The sequence below is a fragment of the Nanorana parkeri genome, unplaced genomic scaffold, assembly GCF_000935625.1.
Source record: "Nanorana parkeri isolate BGI_ZX_2015 unplaced genomic scaffold, ASM93562v1 scaffold888, whole genome shotgun sequence".
Classification (NCBI taxonomy): domain Eukaryota; kingdom Metazoa; phylum Chordata; class Amphibia; order Anura; family Dicroglossidae; genus Nanorana; species Nanorana parkeri.
In genome coordinates, this window is record NW_017307156.1 from 502,074 (window position 1) to 517,519 (window position 15,446).

The 15,446-nt window shown below is 40.5% G+C and overlaps 1 protein-coding gene across 1 annotated transcript in view; it reads left to right on the forward strand.

The window, feature by feature from the left end:
- Positions 1 to 1,857: 1,857 nt before the first annotated feature.
- NDP (NDP, norrin cystine knot growth factor) overlaps positions 1,858 to 15,446 on the forward strand; it is a 99,183-nt gene continuing 85,594 nt past the window's right edge. The window contains exons 1-2 of the mRNA XM_018565796.1: positions 1,858 to 1,885; positions 2,574 to 2,685. The gene's annotated coding sequence lies outside the window, so the exon portion shown is untranslated. The remainder of the gene's footprint in view (positions 1,886 to 2,573; positions 2,686 to 15,446) is intronic.

Below are 15,446 nucleotides of genomic sequence, written 5' to 3' on the forward strand. Positions count from 1 at the left end.
TCGTGACTTACAACGTACAGTGTACGTCACCAGCATCGGGGCTGTTTAAACAGACTCCCGGGACTCTGTTTAAACTTGTAAAGCAGACTGTCGGCTTTACAACAGAAGCGATTCTGGCGACTTAACTGTCGCCAGATCGCTTCTGAGTCCAGTAGAAGGGGCGCCCTCCCCGCCGGACACCGCCGCCGTGCTTCCCGTGCTCCGTTGCCCCATTAAAAAAGGCCTCAGTCATGAAGGGGTTATCCCCAGAGTCAGTCAATTCGATGTGCGCCCCCTATTATCGACTAACACCGAAAACAATTAATCTGGAGTTTTAAGGGGCACACACCATTGTATTTGTTTAAAATCAGTATTCATTTATTTGATTCCAACAGATTTTTTTCAATATTAACATGCAATAAATATGGGAATAAAAACACATTAAGTTTTGTCCCCTCCTTTACAATCTGCCTCCCGCAGCCACATTTACGATCTGGTAACAATAACAATGCCAATTGACCAATTTTGTCCAATATTTCCTCTCAGTTAATTTGTGTGTGTCTTCACAATCATATTTCAATTGTGACATGGGTTCATTCCCCCAACTCATTTCACTGGTGTGCTTCCTCAGGGGCCCAGAGGCAATTTATCTAGTATAAACCAAAGGGGTGTCAAGATAGGTGCGGATCCCATCCAGCAGAGGGGGGAGCACACTATACTATGCCTCTCCACTCTGCAAGTTTGCAGTGGGGCCACAGGGATTTATCTGAGGAGGGTCTCGGTCTGTTTTAATTCTCCTTAAATAAAAATCGCCTCCAGCAATCGCCTCGCCTCCTGTGCAGATAGTCTATTGCCGTAAATCAGATCCAGCATCCGTCCTCTTGCTTATATTCTGTTTAAAAAATAATACACATCAAACACCATATGGCTTTATCCCCCAAAATAATAATTTGATGTAATGAGTTGATTTACTAAAGGGGTATCTATGAGTCTGTGAGTTGAGTCTCTGCTGACTTCAATCATCCAATCATGTTCAAGCAAAACATTTTTTTTTATCTCCCTTGCACATGATTGCGTACTCTATGCAAAGGGAATTTTCACCACATTCACTGCAAAGTGAACATGCTCTTCTCCTTTAGAAAATAGACACCACTGGAACTATGATACTCTCAAGATAAGTAATATTAAAAAATGTATTCAATTTTGGAACATTTTCAATAAACAATTTTATCTTTCTTTCATATTATTATTTTCAGTTCTGAAATAATTACAATTAACAGGCAAATCTGGAAATGATTTAGTGGGGAACATAAAAACAGATTTACTTGAGCATTTAAAAACTGCATTCCCTTCCAGTTTTTAACAGTCCACATTAGGATGCTAATAAACATGTGAATCTAGTTTGTGGTCATTTCAGCAAATCTTGTTTAGTGATTTCCCAGATAAGGGGAGCTTCAAGTTTCCTTGGTACTCCTATTTGCCGAACTGCTGCTCTCCTCTTGTGATTGATATATGACTGCAATGGCTCTTGTCCATTTGACATTCACATTACCCCCCCCCCACCCCCTCTCTAATCTTCTGTGCTAGCAAGTTCTATGTTTGGGAGGGAAGAAGGTTTAGAAGTGAGTGAGGAGTACAGATACAGATGTGCCAGCAAGGGAGACGTTCAGAAGTTACAAGGGAAGGAAGGCTGAGGGAAGTGGGATAGAGAAAAAGACAGAGAGGGAATTGATAGGGATAGTAGTAAAAGAAATCGACAAGAGAGGAAATCAAACTGAGAACAGAAGAGAGGACCACAGCCGGAAGACATAGATAGGTGGGAGTTTGAAAGAGGAGAGAGTGACAGAAAGGGGGTGCTACAAGTCAACTCTCAAACTTCATTGATAGCTCACATTAATATTAAGAGGTAGGTGGAGAAGCTGTACTCACTTACAAGGCACTTGGAGTAGTTACAACATCTGTTAATGATATAGTCTCCAACCTGCAATGACATCTCTCCTTGTCACTGCACAACAGATGAACACAAAGCAAGTTTTTTGACTTTGTGTGGCTCTCATTCTCTTGCAATCTTTAGATGTTTCAATCCTTTTTTTTCAGCCTCAGAACCGCTTGTGTGTGTTTGCAGAGGCTCTCTTGCTAATTTCTATGAGCCTGGTCTCTTATTATTACATATGTTCACTGATCCCCTGCTCATCATCTGCCTGGGATATCTGAGCTGGCTGGAACAATAGGCAAGACTTATTTCAAGCTATGTGTGTCATGCTGAGCGGCACCGCTTTTAATTTAAACAATAATATTTATATTAATGTTAAGGGAGCTTTGTTAAGGATTGAACTCCACTGGTTATGGATTAGTGGGAATTGGAGGGGGGGTCTATGATTGGCTGCCGGCTAGGAGGAAATAGACAGTGTTTGTGTTGGCAGTACCTCTGAGAAATATATTTAGTGGTGAACTTTTATTTTTCAGGCACAACACAAATGTTTAATGTGTGAAATAGGCAGCTTGTGGGTAGAAGGCTAAGATGCTGGGTTCTGACAGGCATCAAGTGTGCCATGAGAAATTGCACTTCTGAAATTCTTTTTTCTTTCTTATAGAGGTCTAACACTATATTATTTTGAAATCAATTTGGACTACAATTTTTGCCTTACAAACCTTTGGATTAAGAATGGGATTCATTCACAGCTATTGGAATAAACACTGAAAAAGGTAAGAAAATATGATTATCTATCTATCTATCTACCTATCTATCTATCAATCAAAAAAATCAAACATATTTATTTATATATTTATAAATCAACATTTTTATTCTATTGGTCTATTTATCTATCTATCTATTTGTAAATGTAAAAAAATCAGACGTATCTATCTATCTATCCTATCTATCTATCCTATCTATCTATCCTATCTATCTATCCTATCTATCTAAATGCGTACATGCAACATATCAGAATTCTGAATCCAGGCAGTGCTTTATAAAATGACAGCTAAGGGAAAAGTATCCCTAGCAAGGGGTTAAAGGGATGCCACTAAAGAGCTTCCCTTCCGATTGGTACACTTGAAGACTAGAGATACTAAATAAAATTATGAGTGCCCTTTTGAAAACTGCTTTTGCAAAGATGATTATTTGGCTTTACAGTTTTCATGAGACAAGTGTAGCTCAATTAAGAAGCTTACATCATGCAATCACAGATAAAAGAACCTTGAAATCAGATTAGAAGTGGATTTATTTTCTCGTTTTGATTAGTGAGAAACAGGAGCTAGCATTTATATGTTATTTTCAGTCTTTGACGTATTAACGTAATGCTTTTGCTGTTAGTTATGTTTTTTTTTAATGGTTTTGTGAATTTTATAGAGCTGATTACAACTAATTGCATACATTGCTAAAACCTACAAATATATAGAGAGTTCAGTTTGATATACCTGATAGGAACCTGATTAAAAATAATATTATTTGTATTATTCCTTCATTTTTATTACCATTTAGTAAATACGTTGTTCTTATTTTGAGTGCACTGTGCTGGCAGACCGGTATGTTTAATAGTTCCATACAAATTTTTTTACTGATTTTTTTTCCAGCTACTTAGTGAATACGTCAAACTAAATATTGATTACAAAATGATGTAACCTATACTGCAGATAAAAATATATGTCTGTAGAAGCAAGAGCGGAGGGGTCTATTGAATGTCACAGCTCCATAGAATGCTTTGTAAATAATAATGCTGAATTCTTAAAGCCAGACAAAGGCATTAACATTATGGCACTGGCAGGGTTGGTGCTAAATACTTTTGACTTTCCATTGGATGCTTAAATTCTGATGATCCGAAGATAAAAGGGCAGCTGTAGTTAGATTATTCCTACCTCCCTGTGGGTGATCAGCTCCCCTGGATTTTCCACGGTTCTCCAAATGAGTGTTGTCAGTGATTGCTGTCTGGTCTGATTCTGATCAGCTGTTATTTCCTTTTTATGTATGTGAGTGTGTGGAACATATTAACATTTCTGTATAAACATGTGCTATGTTTGGAATCCCTCTCATGCCCCACCTCTAGCTGAGCAGAACAATAAAGGAGAAGGTTATGAGCCTTTACAACAGCTGGCCGTCTGTACATGCCCGACATTGGACCAGCCTTAATGGGCAACACTTCAATCACTTCCACTTTAGCTGCGTGCTTAGTGTGCCTCCCAGCATTGTTTATTTTCTTTCCCTCTCTTACAAGCTTTGGGAAGGTATTAGCTGTGGAATTATTTACATGGCTTCTTTCAATTTAAACTGTCTATTACTGAACTTTGAAACCTTTATTGAAGTTTATAGGTCAGGTTCCAGCTAAATAGAGGTATCTTTCTTAGGTCAAGTTGCATGCTTGTGCACGATGGGGGTTGATTTACTAAACAGGGGTGGACAAATTAATATGGAGTTTAGGAGCCAGCCTGTCCTATCCAGGAGCCAGCAGGATTTTTTTAGGAGCCAGTTCCATTGACTACAACTAGAGAAAACCTCAAAAGTTAGAAGCCAGCTGTAATTTTTAAGGAGCATTGGCTACCTGGATCTTGGGATTAGGCCAGCTCTGCTTTAATAATTCAGAAAGCTTGACTGTAGACAAGACACTGATAGCATTGTGTATTGCAGTTACACTATGTACCCCTTTTGAAAACCAGGAGTTTCTCCAGGTGTGGACCACCGAATCTCATTGCCAAATTTTTTATTGGCCTTCCCTAATTGCAGGGTCAGCTCCACTGACACCAGCTAGAATAAACCTCGAAAGTTAGATGACTGCTGTAATTTTTAAGGAGCATTAACTATCTGGCTCCTGGGATTTGTCCAGCCCTGCACTAATGAAATAGAGACTGTTCACTTTGCAGAGTGAATGTTCACTGAGCTTGGTAAATAAGATGAAGGTGTGTTTAGTTAAAAAAAAAAAAACATTTGCTAGCAAAAATACATTTTTGTAAAAATAGACAAGAAATGTCTATTTAAAGTGAACACAGGTTCACCTTATTTGCTATTATTCACTATACAAAGATATCATACACTTTTCAAAGTGAACATTCACTAAGTAAAAAGTCTCTACCCCTTTAGTATATTAAAGTGACACTAAACTCAGGAGTTGAACCGTAAAAATGCATTCAAGTACCTTAACTATTAACATAAATGTATCTTATTTATGTATCACTCAGCTGTAGATCCTCAAATCATCTCTGAATTTTGGAAGGTGGCTACTTTTGCTCCCCATGGTGTGTTGTAAAGTAGCCACCGATCCAAACTTGCTCCTGTGATGGACTACAATCTCATGTTTAATTTACTAATTTGTATTGAGATTGTAGTCCATCATGGGAGTGAGCTTAGAGTGGTGGCTACTTTACAACACACAGGGACCATGGGGAACAAAAGTAGCCACCTTCCAGAAGGAAGGACAGTGTCAGCCCCAATTCAGAGATGACACTCTTGAGTGACACTGATACACGCACTCTACAGATAGTTTTTTTGCAATCTGACTTTTTATTATTCATAGGATAAAGGTAGCTCAAATTGTCTAGACATTTATCATTAAATTATCATTAGCATGAAATGGTCAGCAACGTCCACTTCGGTTAAAATAGCTATTCTATTTATGCACATTAAAATCCAAGGCAGCTATCAGAACAGCAAATATTTAGCAGTGGAGCAAGACATTTTTCATTTTTCAATCCTATCATCTGTGTGTAATAGTATTGTTCTTGCTGGCAGTCACTGTAGAGGTAATCCGTGATAAAATAGACAAACAGAAAGCACTGAACCTTTTGGATACTGTATTTTGAACTTCTTACTGGAGGTGTAGGAATCGGTGTATCATGGGGAGCCATGGCTACTTTGCTCTTAGTCCCTGATACACACAGCATTTCTCAACTTTTTTTGCAGCCAGGGCACCTTTCAAAAGTATCCAAATTCTTAAGAAACCCCAGTGTGAAATTTAAAAAACGTAAATGTAAAAAAGGTAACAAAATGATATGTGGTTCTCCCCTCTCCCCACACCAAAATCAATACCAAATCCTAGACAGGGGTCTGGTATGGATTTTAAGATTTTAAGGGGACCCCAGGCAAAAAAAAAAACACAAAAAAAAGAGTCCCCTTCACACTCGAGTTCCGCCTTTTGACACCAGGAGCCCTTCTTACACCCCTACTTTAGCATAAATTTAAAAGCTCTCCTGACAAAGTCGGAACTCACCCTGGTTGAGAAAGGCAGATATAAAACCAAGGGATTCAGGCTAGCAAACCTGTTATGCTGTGAGAAAATGGTATGTATAATAGCTTTATCTATATATTTTTTTCTTTTTCAGTCATATGCATTGTATAATAATATATTGAGTTAGGAATAGGAACAGCCAATAGGAATTGTGCTCATAGGAAATACAGTGATATGTAGTGTTGTGATCAGCTGATACCTGCTGACCCGGGCCTGGGGAATTGCTATGACCTCAGCAGCTGTCTTGCTCAGGTTCTCTTTATCATCTGTGGTAGGCAAGGGAACCTCAGAGATAAAAAAAAATGAAGGTCTCATTCACACTGGTATTGTCAAATATGCATTAATATGCATTTGGAGGACATTACTAATGGCTACTCACTGCTGTTCAGTCTATTCTCATAGATGCAGAACCGCAATGAGTGAATAGCCGAATGCCGCTGAGCAGCATTCGGCTCGGCTGTTCTGCTCGGTCCCTCTGTGGGACCGAGCAGAACAGAAAAATTGTTAAAAGTAAAAAAAATAGAAATGAAACGATTGTGCGGAGCTAGTAGTGACAGCTAGCTCCGCCCAACTGTTTTCTATTGGCCGGCGGTTCTGCTGCCGTCAAAAAATTAATAAAAAATGTTTGCCATAGGAATGCATTGCTAGATTCCTATTGGCTATTGCAATTTGCAATAGCCAATAGCAAACTAGCTATTGCACCCGCCCTCTTCTGCTGTCAATCACTAGAGGGGACCTGATGGAGAATTGCAGGTCCCCTCTGCTGATTGACAGGAGCAGTGGGCTGGTGCAATAGCTAGTTTGCTATTGGCTATTGCAAATTGAAATAGCCAATAGGAATCTATCAATGCATTCCTATGGTGGACAATTTGTTTATTTTTTTTATTCTGACGCCAGCCAACGGCTCCATCACGGCGGTTCCGCCGGGTTCTCAGTGTTCTGACAGATCAGCACCCCTGGTTACCTGGTAACCAGGGGACGCGGTTCTGTCTCTGCATGCAAGTGGCCGGAGTCAGCCGTCATTTCCCAGCTGTCGGAAGCAGACTGTTGGCTGCCCAATGGCCGACCATTCGGCTAGCCTCGGCTTTCAACTCGGCTCAGTCGAGCCGAAGCATATGCCTTCAGCTCGACTGAGCCGCTCAGCCAATTTCGGGAGCTATACGGGCTATAGTGAATAGCCCGCACAGCAGCCATTCAGTTCTACTGAACCGAAGGGGTCCTGGGGCCGAAGCTAGAAGAAGGATCACCCGAAGTTACGGCTAGATCCTTCAGCAGCTTTGTGAATAGACCCCTTAATATATTTCAGTGTGGGATCAATATGATGCCCAATGTGGTTAAAACCTATGTATAAAAAAGTGGAAAGTATGCAGATATTAAGTACAGTATAATATATTATACACTATATAATGAACTATTGCAATATGATACAATACCACATGAGGATTATCATGGCATAGCATGTCAATCATAATCAAATTCCTTACCAATAATTAAGCATTTTGTAAGTTGGTACTGCCACCTAGTAGACAGCACAACTGCATTCAAATTACAAAGTTCCCTCAATGTATGTTTCTGAGCTCTGTTTAATGAACAATAAGCACACCTCTATATAACCTTAGTAAGAGGTAAGTAGGAGCTTCCTGGAGTCTGTGCTGTGTAACTTCGTCTCTTTCTGTTTCCTGCATCACCAATCACATTCAGATATCCAAAGCAGATTTAAACTTAATGGGTGGCTATGAAAACTTGTGAATACTGGTATTTTTATATCTTTCTGTATGTGAGCATCATCATGGTGGGTGATCTACCATTACCAGCAGGTGCCTTCTAAGATCACAGAATTATTGGATACAATAGAGTAGGGTAGACTGCTGATCTAGTAGGTAGACCATGTTTCCTTTATGCATGTAAAGGTTTGTTATTGAATTTTGAGAAAAGTGTACTTGAATTTTCTATCCAAATCTGCTTACAATATGCCCAGAAATACTCCAAATTGTATGTGTGAAATATGATGTATAGTACATCCACCAGCCACAATTTCAAGTGGATGACCTCTAAAATATCAACTGATAAATTGAGAAAAACAGAAAGTGAGAAAGAGTTATTCTGTAAATCACTGAGGCTGATTTACTAAAGGTAAACTACTCAATAAATACTAGCTGTATTCATTTTGTATTACCAGATAAAATAAATAAACAGAAATTTGCTTTTTTAGGTGATTCTTCAGTGAGTTTGTTGAGTAAAGATTCTCTACTTCATTAAGAAATCGGCTTCACTAATTTGGCGAACAAAATAAAAGGTTGCAAAAAAAAAAAAAATTACATCAGGGAATTGGGAGCAGGCTGACCTGTTAAATAACACTTATCATGGCTACAAAACACTTTGTAGTGATTGGAAAGAAGTAATGACATAGACCCAGGAACTAGACATGTGCGACTCGTTTTGTTCAGAATCAAAATTTGTACGAATTTTCCGGAATTCGGACATTCGGACACATCCGAATTTCCGAATCCTAATGCATCTGAATGTATCCGAATCTGAATTTCTGTTTCCGAATTTCGTATCCTGTCTGAATTTCGTTCAAAAACTAAACTGAATCGGACATGTGACTTTTCTGGCCAATCAGATGTGTTTTTCGGTTTAATGCATCCAAATGGGTCTGAACACAAATTTTCATTACGGCAACATGGGAGCCATATACAGTATATACATATAATACTAAAGCTGAGGCTTCTAGACCCGAATGGCATTCGGGATCCGAATTTACAAATTGCATTCGGGAGCTCCCGAATGACATTCGGGTCTTGGAGCCTCAACTTTAATAATATATGTATATGGCTCACAGACCCGAATGGCATTCAGGATCCGAATTTCCGAATTGCATTCGGGAACTCCCTAATGCCATTTGGGTCTGGGAGCCATATGCATCTATTACTAAAGCTGAGGCTCCCAGACCCGAATGGCATTCGGGAGCTCCGGAATGCAGTTTGGAAATTAAGATCCTGAAAGCCATTCGGGTCTGGGAGCCATATACATATATAACTAAAGCTGAGGATCCAAGGCCCAAAGGGCATTCGGGAGCTCCCGAATAGGGATGAGCAGAGTGTTCGATTCGAACATGAGTTTGAATCGAACATCGGCAGTTCGAGCGTTCGCCGAACGCCAACATTTATGGGATGTTCGCAGTTTGTTCGACCGTGGACATTCCAGAAGGCAAAATGCCCTCTGAGGGCCTGTTCACATGAGTTTCAGGTCCTGATCAGGTGCGGATCTGCAGACGCGGTGCTATGTGTTTTTGTCGCGTTTTTGATGCGTTCCAGTTAAAAATATATATATTTTTTACTGGAGTGGGGCTAACAGTATGTTAGCTGCAGTGCAGTGCGTTTTTGACGTGTTTTTGATGCGTTTTGCGTTTCCGGACCGTTTCCTGACCGTACAAAATGTGACATGCAGTATTTTTCTGTCAAACCTGAACGGACTGCGCACGTGAGAACTGTAGCCCATAAAACACATAGGGATACATTGGGATGCATTTTTAGTGCAGGAGCGTACGGATCAGGTCAGCACAGAAAACGGACGTCGTGTGAACAGGTCCTTAAGCTCTGATTTGTTAAAGTCTTGCACCTGACCACAGGTCAGGTGCAAGACTTTGCCCAATCAGGGCTCAGTATTGAATTAGAGCCATGATTGGGCAAAGTCATGATGTCAGTTAACTACACAATTGGGCGGAGCTAGCTGTGGCAGCTAGCCCCGCCTAATTGTGTATGTTTTGCCATCATCTGACAAAATGCCATTATGTGGCGGGGAGCGGACGGGACGGCGGTTTAAAAAAAAAAATATTTCTCTTTATTTTGTATTGTTTTATTTTTTATTTTGTTGTCATCGTGGACAACGCTGGACGCCGTGATTGACCCTGGATTACGTCAGTGGATCAATTTTTTGTTTTTTTTCTTGTCAAAAGCATGTCTTGTTTTTTTTTTTCCAAATAAAGGATTTTATCAAAAGTCTGGACTTTTTAATAACTATTTTATTTCACCCTTTAGTGAATGGGTAGGGGTACAAGTACAAGGGAGGGGGGCAGCATCTGGGTGCCCCCTTAATTAAAGGGGTAGCCCGATGCAAATAAGCCCCCATGCCGGCAGACCCCACAACCACCGGGTCAGGGTTGTGGGGATAAAGCCCTTGTCCCCATCGGCACGGGGACACCCTTCCCGTGCCGAGGGCATGGGTCCCTTCTAAATATTCCTACCAGACCATAAGGGCCTGTTATGACTTTTAGGGGTAACCCCACACACTTCTTTTTTTGTTTTTTTGTACATGGGGTCCCTCCTTAATATTCCTACCAGATCTTAAGGGCCTGGTATGACTTTTAGGAGGAACCCTACACAGTTTTGTTTTTTTTAAATTGGTCCCTCCTAACATTTCTACCAGAACAAGGGGGTGTTCGGCTCATCACTACTTATAGACCACAGACTCAGCAATAGCAAGCAATGCCACGCTGCAGGCAACAAAGCAAGCAGAATGCTATATTTATTTTTTTTGGGCATTGATTCATGTCCTCCAGGGCAGTACCCGGAGCCCCATACACCATTTATGGACAATAACTTGCATATAAGCCCTCTTAAAGGGGACATTCATTTTCGAGCGCTCGACCCCCATTGACTTGCATTGAGTTTGAGTTCGTATTCGAACTTTTCGGCCGTTCGAATATTCGAATACGAACTGAACACAGGGGTGTGTGGCTCATCACTACTCCCGAATGCAATTCGGAAATTCAAATCCTGAATGCCATTCGGGTCTAGGAGCTTCAGCTTTAATATTAGCATCTATATATGGTTTTCTGTGGTATTCGCAACGAATATTTGTAAACTCATCCGCCACTAGCGAAAATTTGGATTCCGTCCGAAACCTGAACCAAATAGAATTTCGGATAAAAATCCCGAAGTAACGAAATATCCGAACCGAACCAAATTTTTTCATAGCTTACAAGTCTACCACAAACCCACATGTTTCACTATGGGGTCTATTCACGAAGCTGCCCGAAGTATCTAGCCGTAGCTTCGGCTGATCCTTCAGCTAGCTTTAGCATCTCACGGCTGGCTCCGGTCACTTGCACAGACAGATCAGCATCGCTGGTTACCAGGTAACCAGGAAAACTGATCTCCAGACAGCCCAACTCTCCCGGGCACTCCGGGAGTCTCCCGCTATTATATAGTGGCTCCCGGCCGCCCAGGAGAGAAACACTTTCTCCCAGAAAGGTTTACTGTGCTCGATCGAGCACAGTAAACCTTTCACTGCTATGTTTTTTTTTGTTTCTTCTGACATCGGAGCCATTGGCTGCCGTCCGAATAAAAAAAAAATCATAGGAATGCATAGCTAGATTCCTATTGGCTATTTCAATTTGCAATAGCCAATACCAACCAGCTATTGCACCCACCCACTGCTGCTGTCAATCAGCGGAGGGGACCTGAAGTTCTCCATCAGGTCCCCTCTAGCAGAACCGCCGGCCAATAGAAAACAGTTGGGCGGAGCTAGCTGTCACTGCTAGCTCCGCCCAATCGTTTTCTATGTTATTTTTTTACTACTTTTTTAACTGTTTTTCTATTCTGCTCGGTATCACAGAGGTACCGAGCAGAACGGTTATTCAGTCACTGCTGTTCGGCCTCTATGAGAATAGACCGAACAGCAGTGAGTAGCCTGCCGGAGGTTCAGCTTAGCCGATTCAGATGTTTGATCGGCTGAGTCGAACTCCTTCTGCACTTCGGGTCGGCCGAACGCCACCTGATGTACAGCTGATTTCAGCCGATATACAGCTGGAATCAGCCGTACAAGCCTGACGAAGCCCCTGGGGGGAGGGGCGAAACGCGTAGACGCTGTACAGGGAAATCGGTGAATGACTCAAACTAAACCAGACACCATGCTCTCAAAACCCACAGCCTTAAAACCTACAATGGTCCCACTATTTGGATATTCTAAATATATCTCTAACTAATAACAAAGTACCTGCCACCATTGGACTATATAGGAAATATCGGGGACTGTCTACTTTCCATATATATCCTCGGCCGAGGCATCCTTGGACTTTACAACAAACAGGATCAATAAACCTACGAAAAACCAATGAGAAAATCCCCACCAAAGGATATGTGAATTGGAACTACTGATATATTATATTGTTTCTACTATATATTTTTTCTCACTTTTTTGATACGCTGTTTCTAAAAAACGGGAATAAGATCCCTTCTACCCGACCTCGGTAATAGTTACACGTCTAATACTTAATATATATATACACAAGATATATCTTTACCACCAAGTTCCGTGAATTAATTCACAAACCGATGGCTATATGACTTAAGGGCAGTGATCAGAACTACCCCCTCATGAAAGAATATCAATACGACCAGGACAGAAGGAAAGGATTTTTGATAGTTTAGACAGATACGAATACTGACTTTCTTTGCCATCCACTTCAATAAAATCCCCCCCCTTAGCGGGGCTACAATCTATCAAATATAATCCTATGAATGTCACAAGCTGAATACAGGTCAATATGAATCAAAAGGAATAACTCGACATAGAGTATACCAACTAAAGATAAATATAATCAACCTGCTTTTCATCATCATTCACCTCGAGAAGGTGCTGCTGACATCCAAGAGGGAGGAAACTTAGGGTCTTGACTCAAAGATGCATAAACTAACTCGAGTCAAAAATCACCACCCAGAATGAAATAGACTCATAGTCAGTGTTTATTCAGTTCTTATTGTATATGTCGTTTGTGTTTTCATTTGTGTAGTGATGTTTGGATATACACCAAATAAAGTTTTTTGTTTGATAAAATCAAAAAATTGGGTCTGTCCCGATCATCTGTGAACCCTTAGACTTCCTCCCCTATGAAGGCAGTCCACTCTGTTTTTTCTGATATATACAGCCAACACTTTTTAGGGGTCAGGTCCTCCAACAGGGCTTAAGCAACGACGAACAGGACACTGATGGACTCTAACCACAATCTAAACTCAGGCAGGAGTGGAACTTCTTGGTGTGAAAAGATGTTTGCCAGCAGTCCAGTGTTTGTACAAGTCTTGTAGTAGTTGTTGTTGCAGTAATGTGACAGACTTTTTGCAGTAAATATATATGGGCTTGTGCAAATTATGTAAACGTTGTGTTGGGGAAAATGACAGAGAAATACATTTTTTTCTAGTTTTTTAACAATCAAAAAACCAAGGTAGTAAAAATATATGTATCCAAATTTGCTAACAAATTAAAGGCCTTTTTGTCCTGAAAAAAAATTGTATATTACGTTAGGGTAGACTACAAATTCTAAAAGGTAAGATATGTTGAATTGAGACATCACTGAAACAAAACCAAACTCTCTGGCACCTGAAACCATTAGGGAGAAAAAAATGTTTGGGAATTTAAGTGCAAGAGAAATAGGTTCTCAGATCTGAGGGGTCTTTATTTGGTTTTAGTATTGTGATGGTTACTGCTTGTAGCATATTTTTAGGGTTTGAAACAATTAGCAATGGCTTGCTTAAAGACCTGTGTGAAAAATTGACACAGGGTTCTTTATAATTGTTTATAGTACTCGTTGGGAAAGTCATCAATTCCAAATGTCTTGTTTATCTGGAGGATGTCTATGACTTTTTCAACTTCTAATTGGATAACCAGTTTTGATGGTTCTGCGATCTGATTGTGGGATAGTGTGAGAAGCAGGCTGGTCTGGATCAGACACCTGGGAGGGGGAGCTGTGCAAAAGTGAGCTGCATGCTGAATAAGGTGACATGCTGCCATTTTAGGATCCCTGCACTGCTGCCTGGAAGAAATCCAGGGCCTCCTGAGGTCTGGGCTTTGTTTTGCAGCTGTTGTGCATAGTGTCCATGTGGAGAAGGTTTCCAGCAGTGGAGAGAGCACTCGCAGGCCTGGAGGATGATGCCATGTTGCTGGCAGCTAGACACTCCCCTCCAAGATTTCATTTGATGCTTGAAGTGTATCTAAAGCCCAACCTTTTTTTAGTTGTGGATAGGAGAGGGTAAAACTGCTACTCAGTTTTCACTGCCTTCTGTGTCTCTGTTGAAGTGATTCAACCTTTCTAGCGGGTCCTGTGACCATAGTCACCAGGAATGCAGCTTATGTAAAATCCAAAATTTTGAGTTGCCACTGAAATAGGAATAGGGCAAGGGGAACTTGCAATGAGGGCATTTGTTCTGGTGACAACTGACTGAGAGGGGATTTTCCTCACTTTCAAGAGATATCCTCTGTTGAGTCTTCAGGACAGGAAGTGAAAATAATTCTTAATGTGAAACCAACAGCAAAATGAAAAAAAAAAAACAACAACCTGATAGCAGTTTTAACTATTCTTTTCAAAACAAACAAAAAATGTTTTAGCTTTAGATATTTTTTTAACTGAAACTCATCCAAACGTTTAAACAGCCTTTAATCAAACTGAGAAATGCTGAATCTTACACATCCCCGGCTTGGGCACCTGACCAACTCAGCCCAAAACTGCTATTTCAGTTTTTGATATTGGCTGGCAAGTAGAACTACATGCATGCTTCTTATATTTCTAGGAGTCTCTAACAGTGAGCTGTGGACAAGAGAATTTCCAGCTCCACCCAACCGTTGTGATCACTACAAAGCCAGGAGATGGTGTCATGATCCCCTAATGGATTCTCCAGAATGTAGAATAAACAAATAGGGGAGAACAGCTGCAAGAGTGACTTATGGCCTCATGTAAGGGTGTGTTGAACAAACTACAATGCAGCAATCTTGATGTTGGAGTATTGGAGATGAAGCCAGTGAGTTACTGAACCCACTGGTGCCCACCCAGAACTGAAATATCACTTGACTTTGAGTTTAGTTGGGTTTAAATGAAAGATGTTTGTAGATGAGTGATTATATGGGCAAAAGCTACCTTAGACCTAATACTTAGAGAACTGCCTGGCACATGAGGCAGAAAATCACTCCTCTGGACACCACATTGGCCCTGGACAGTAGACAATAGTACAGTAGTATGATAATTGTTTTTTTTCCTGTTTTTTTTTAATTATTGTATACTTCTATTCCATGCTAAATTTAGATCAAATAAAAAAAGGCTACATCCATTACCCATAAATGCATATTGCTATATTAGGAAAGCCTACTACTACTTTGAAACGTAACACAAAATGTATAGTGTATGTCTACTCTTGTATAGGCAAGTAGATCTCTTATGGGGGAAATAAAATGGGAAAACTTATTTCAAAACCTAAA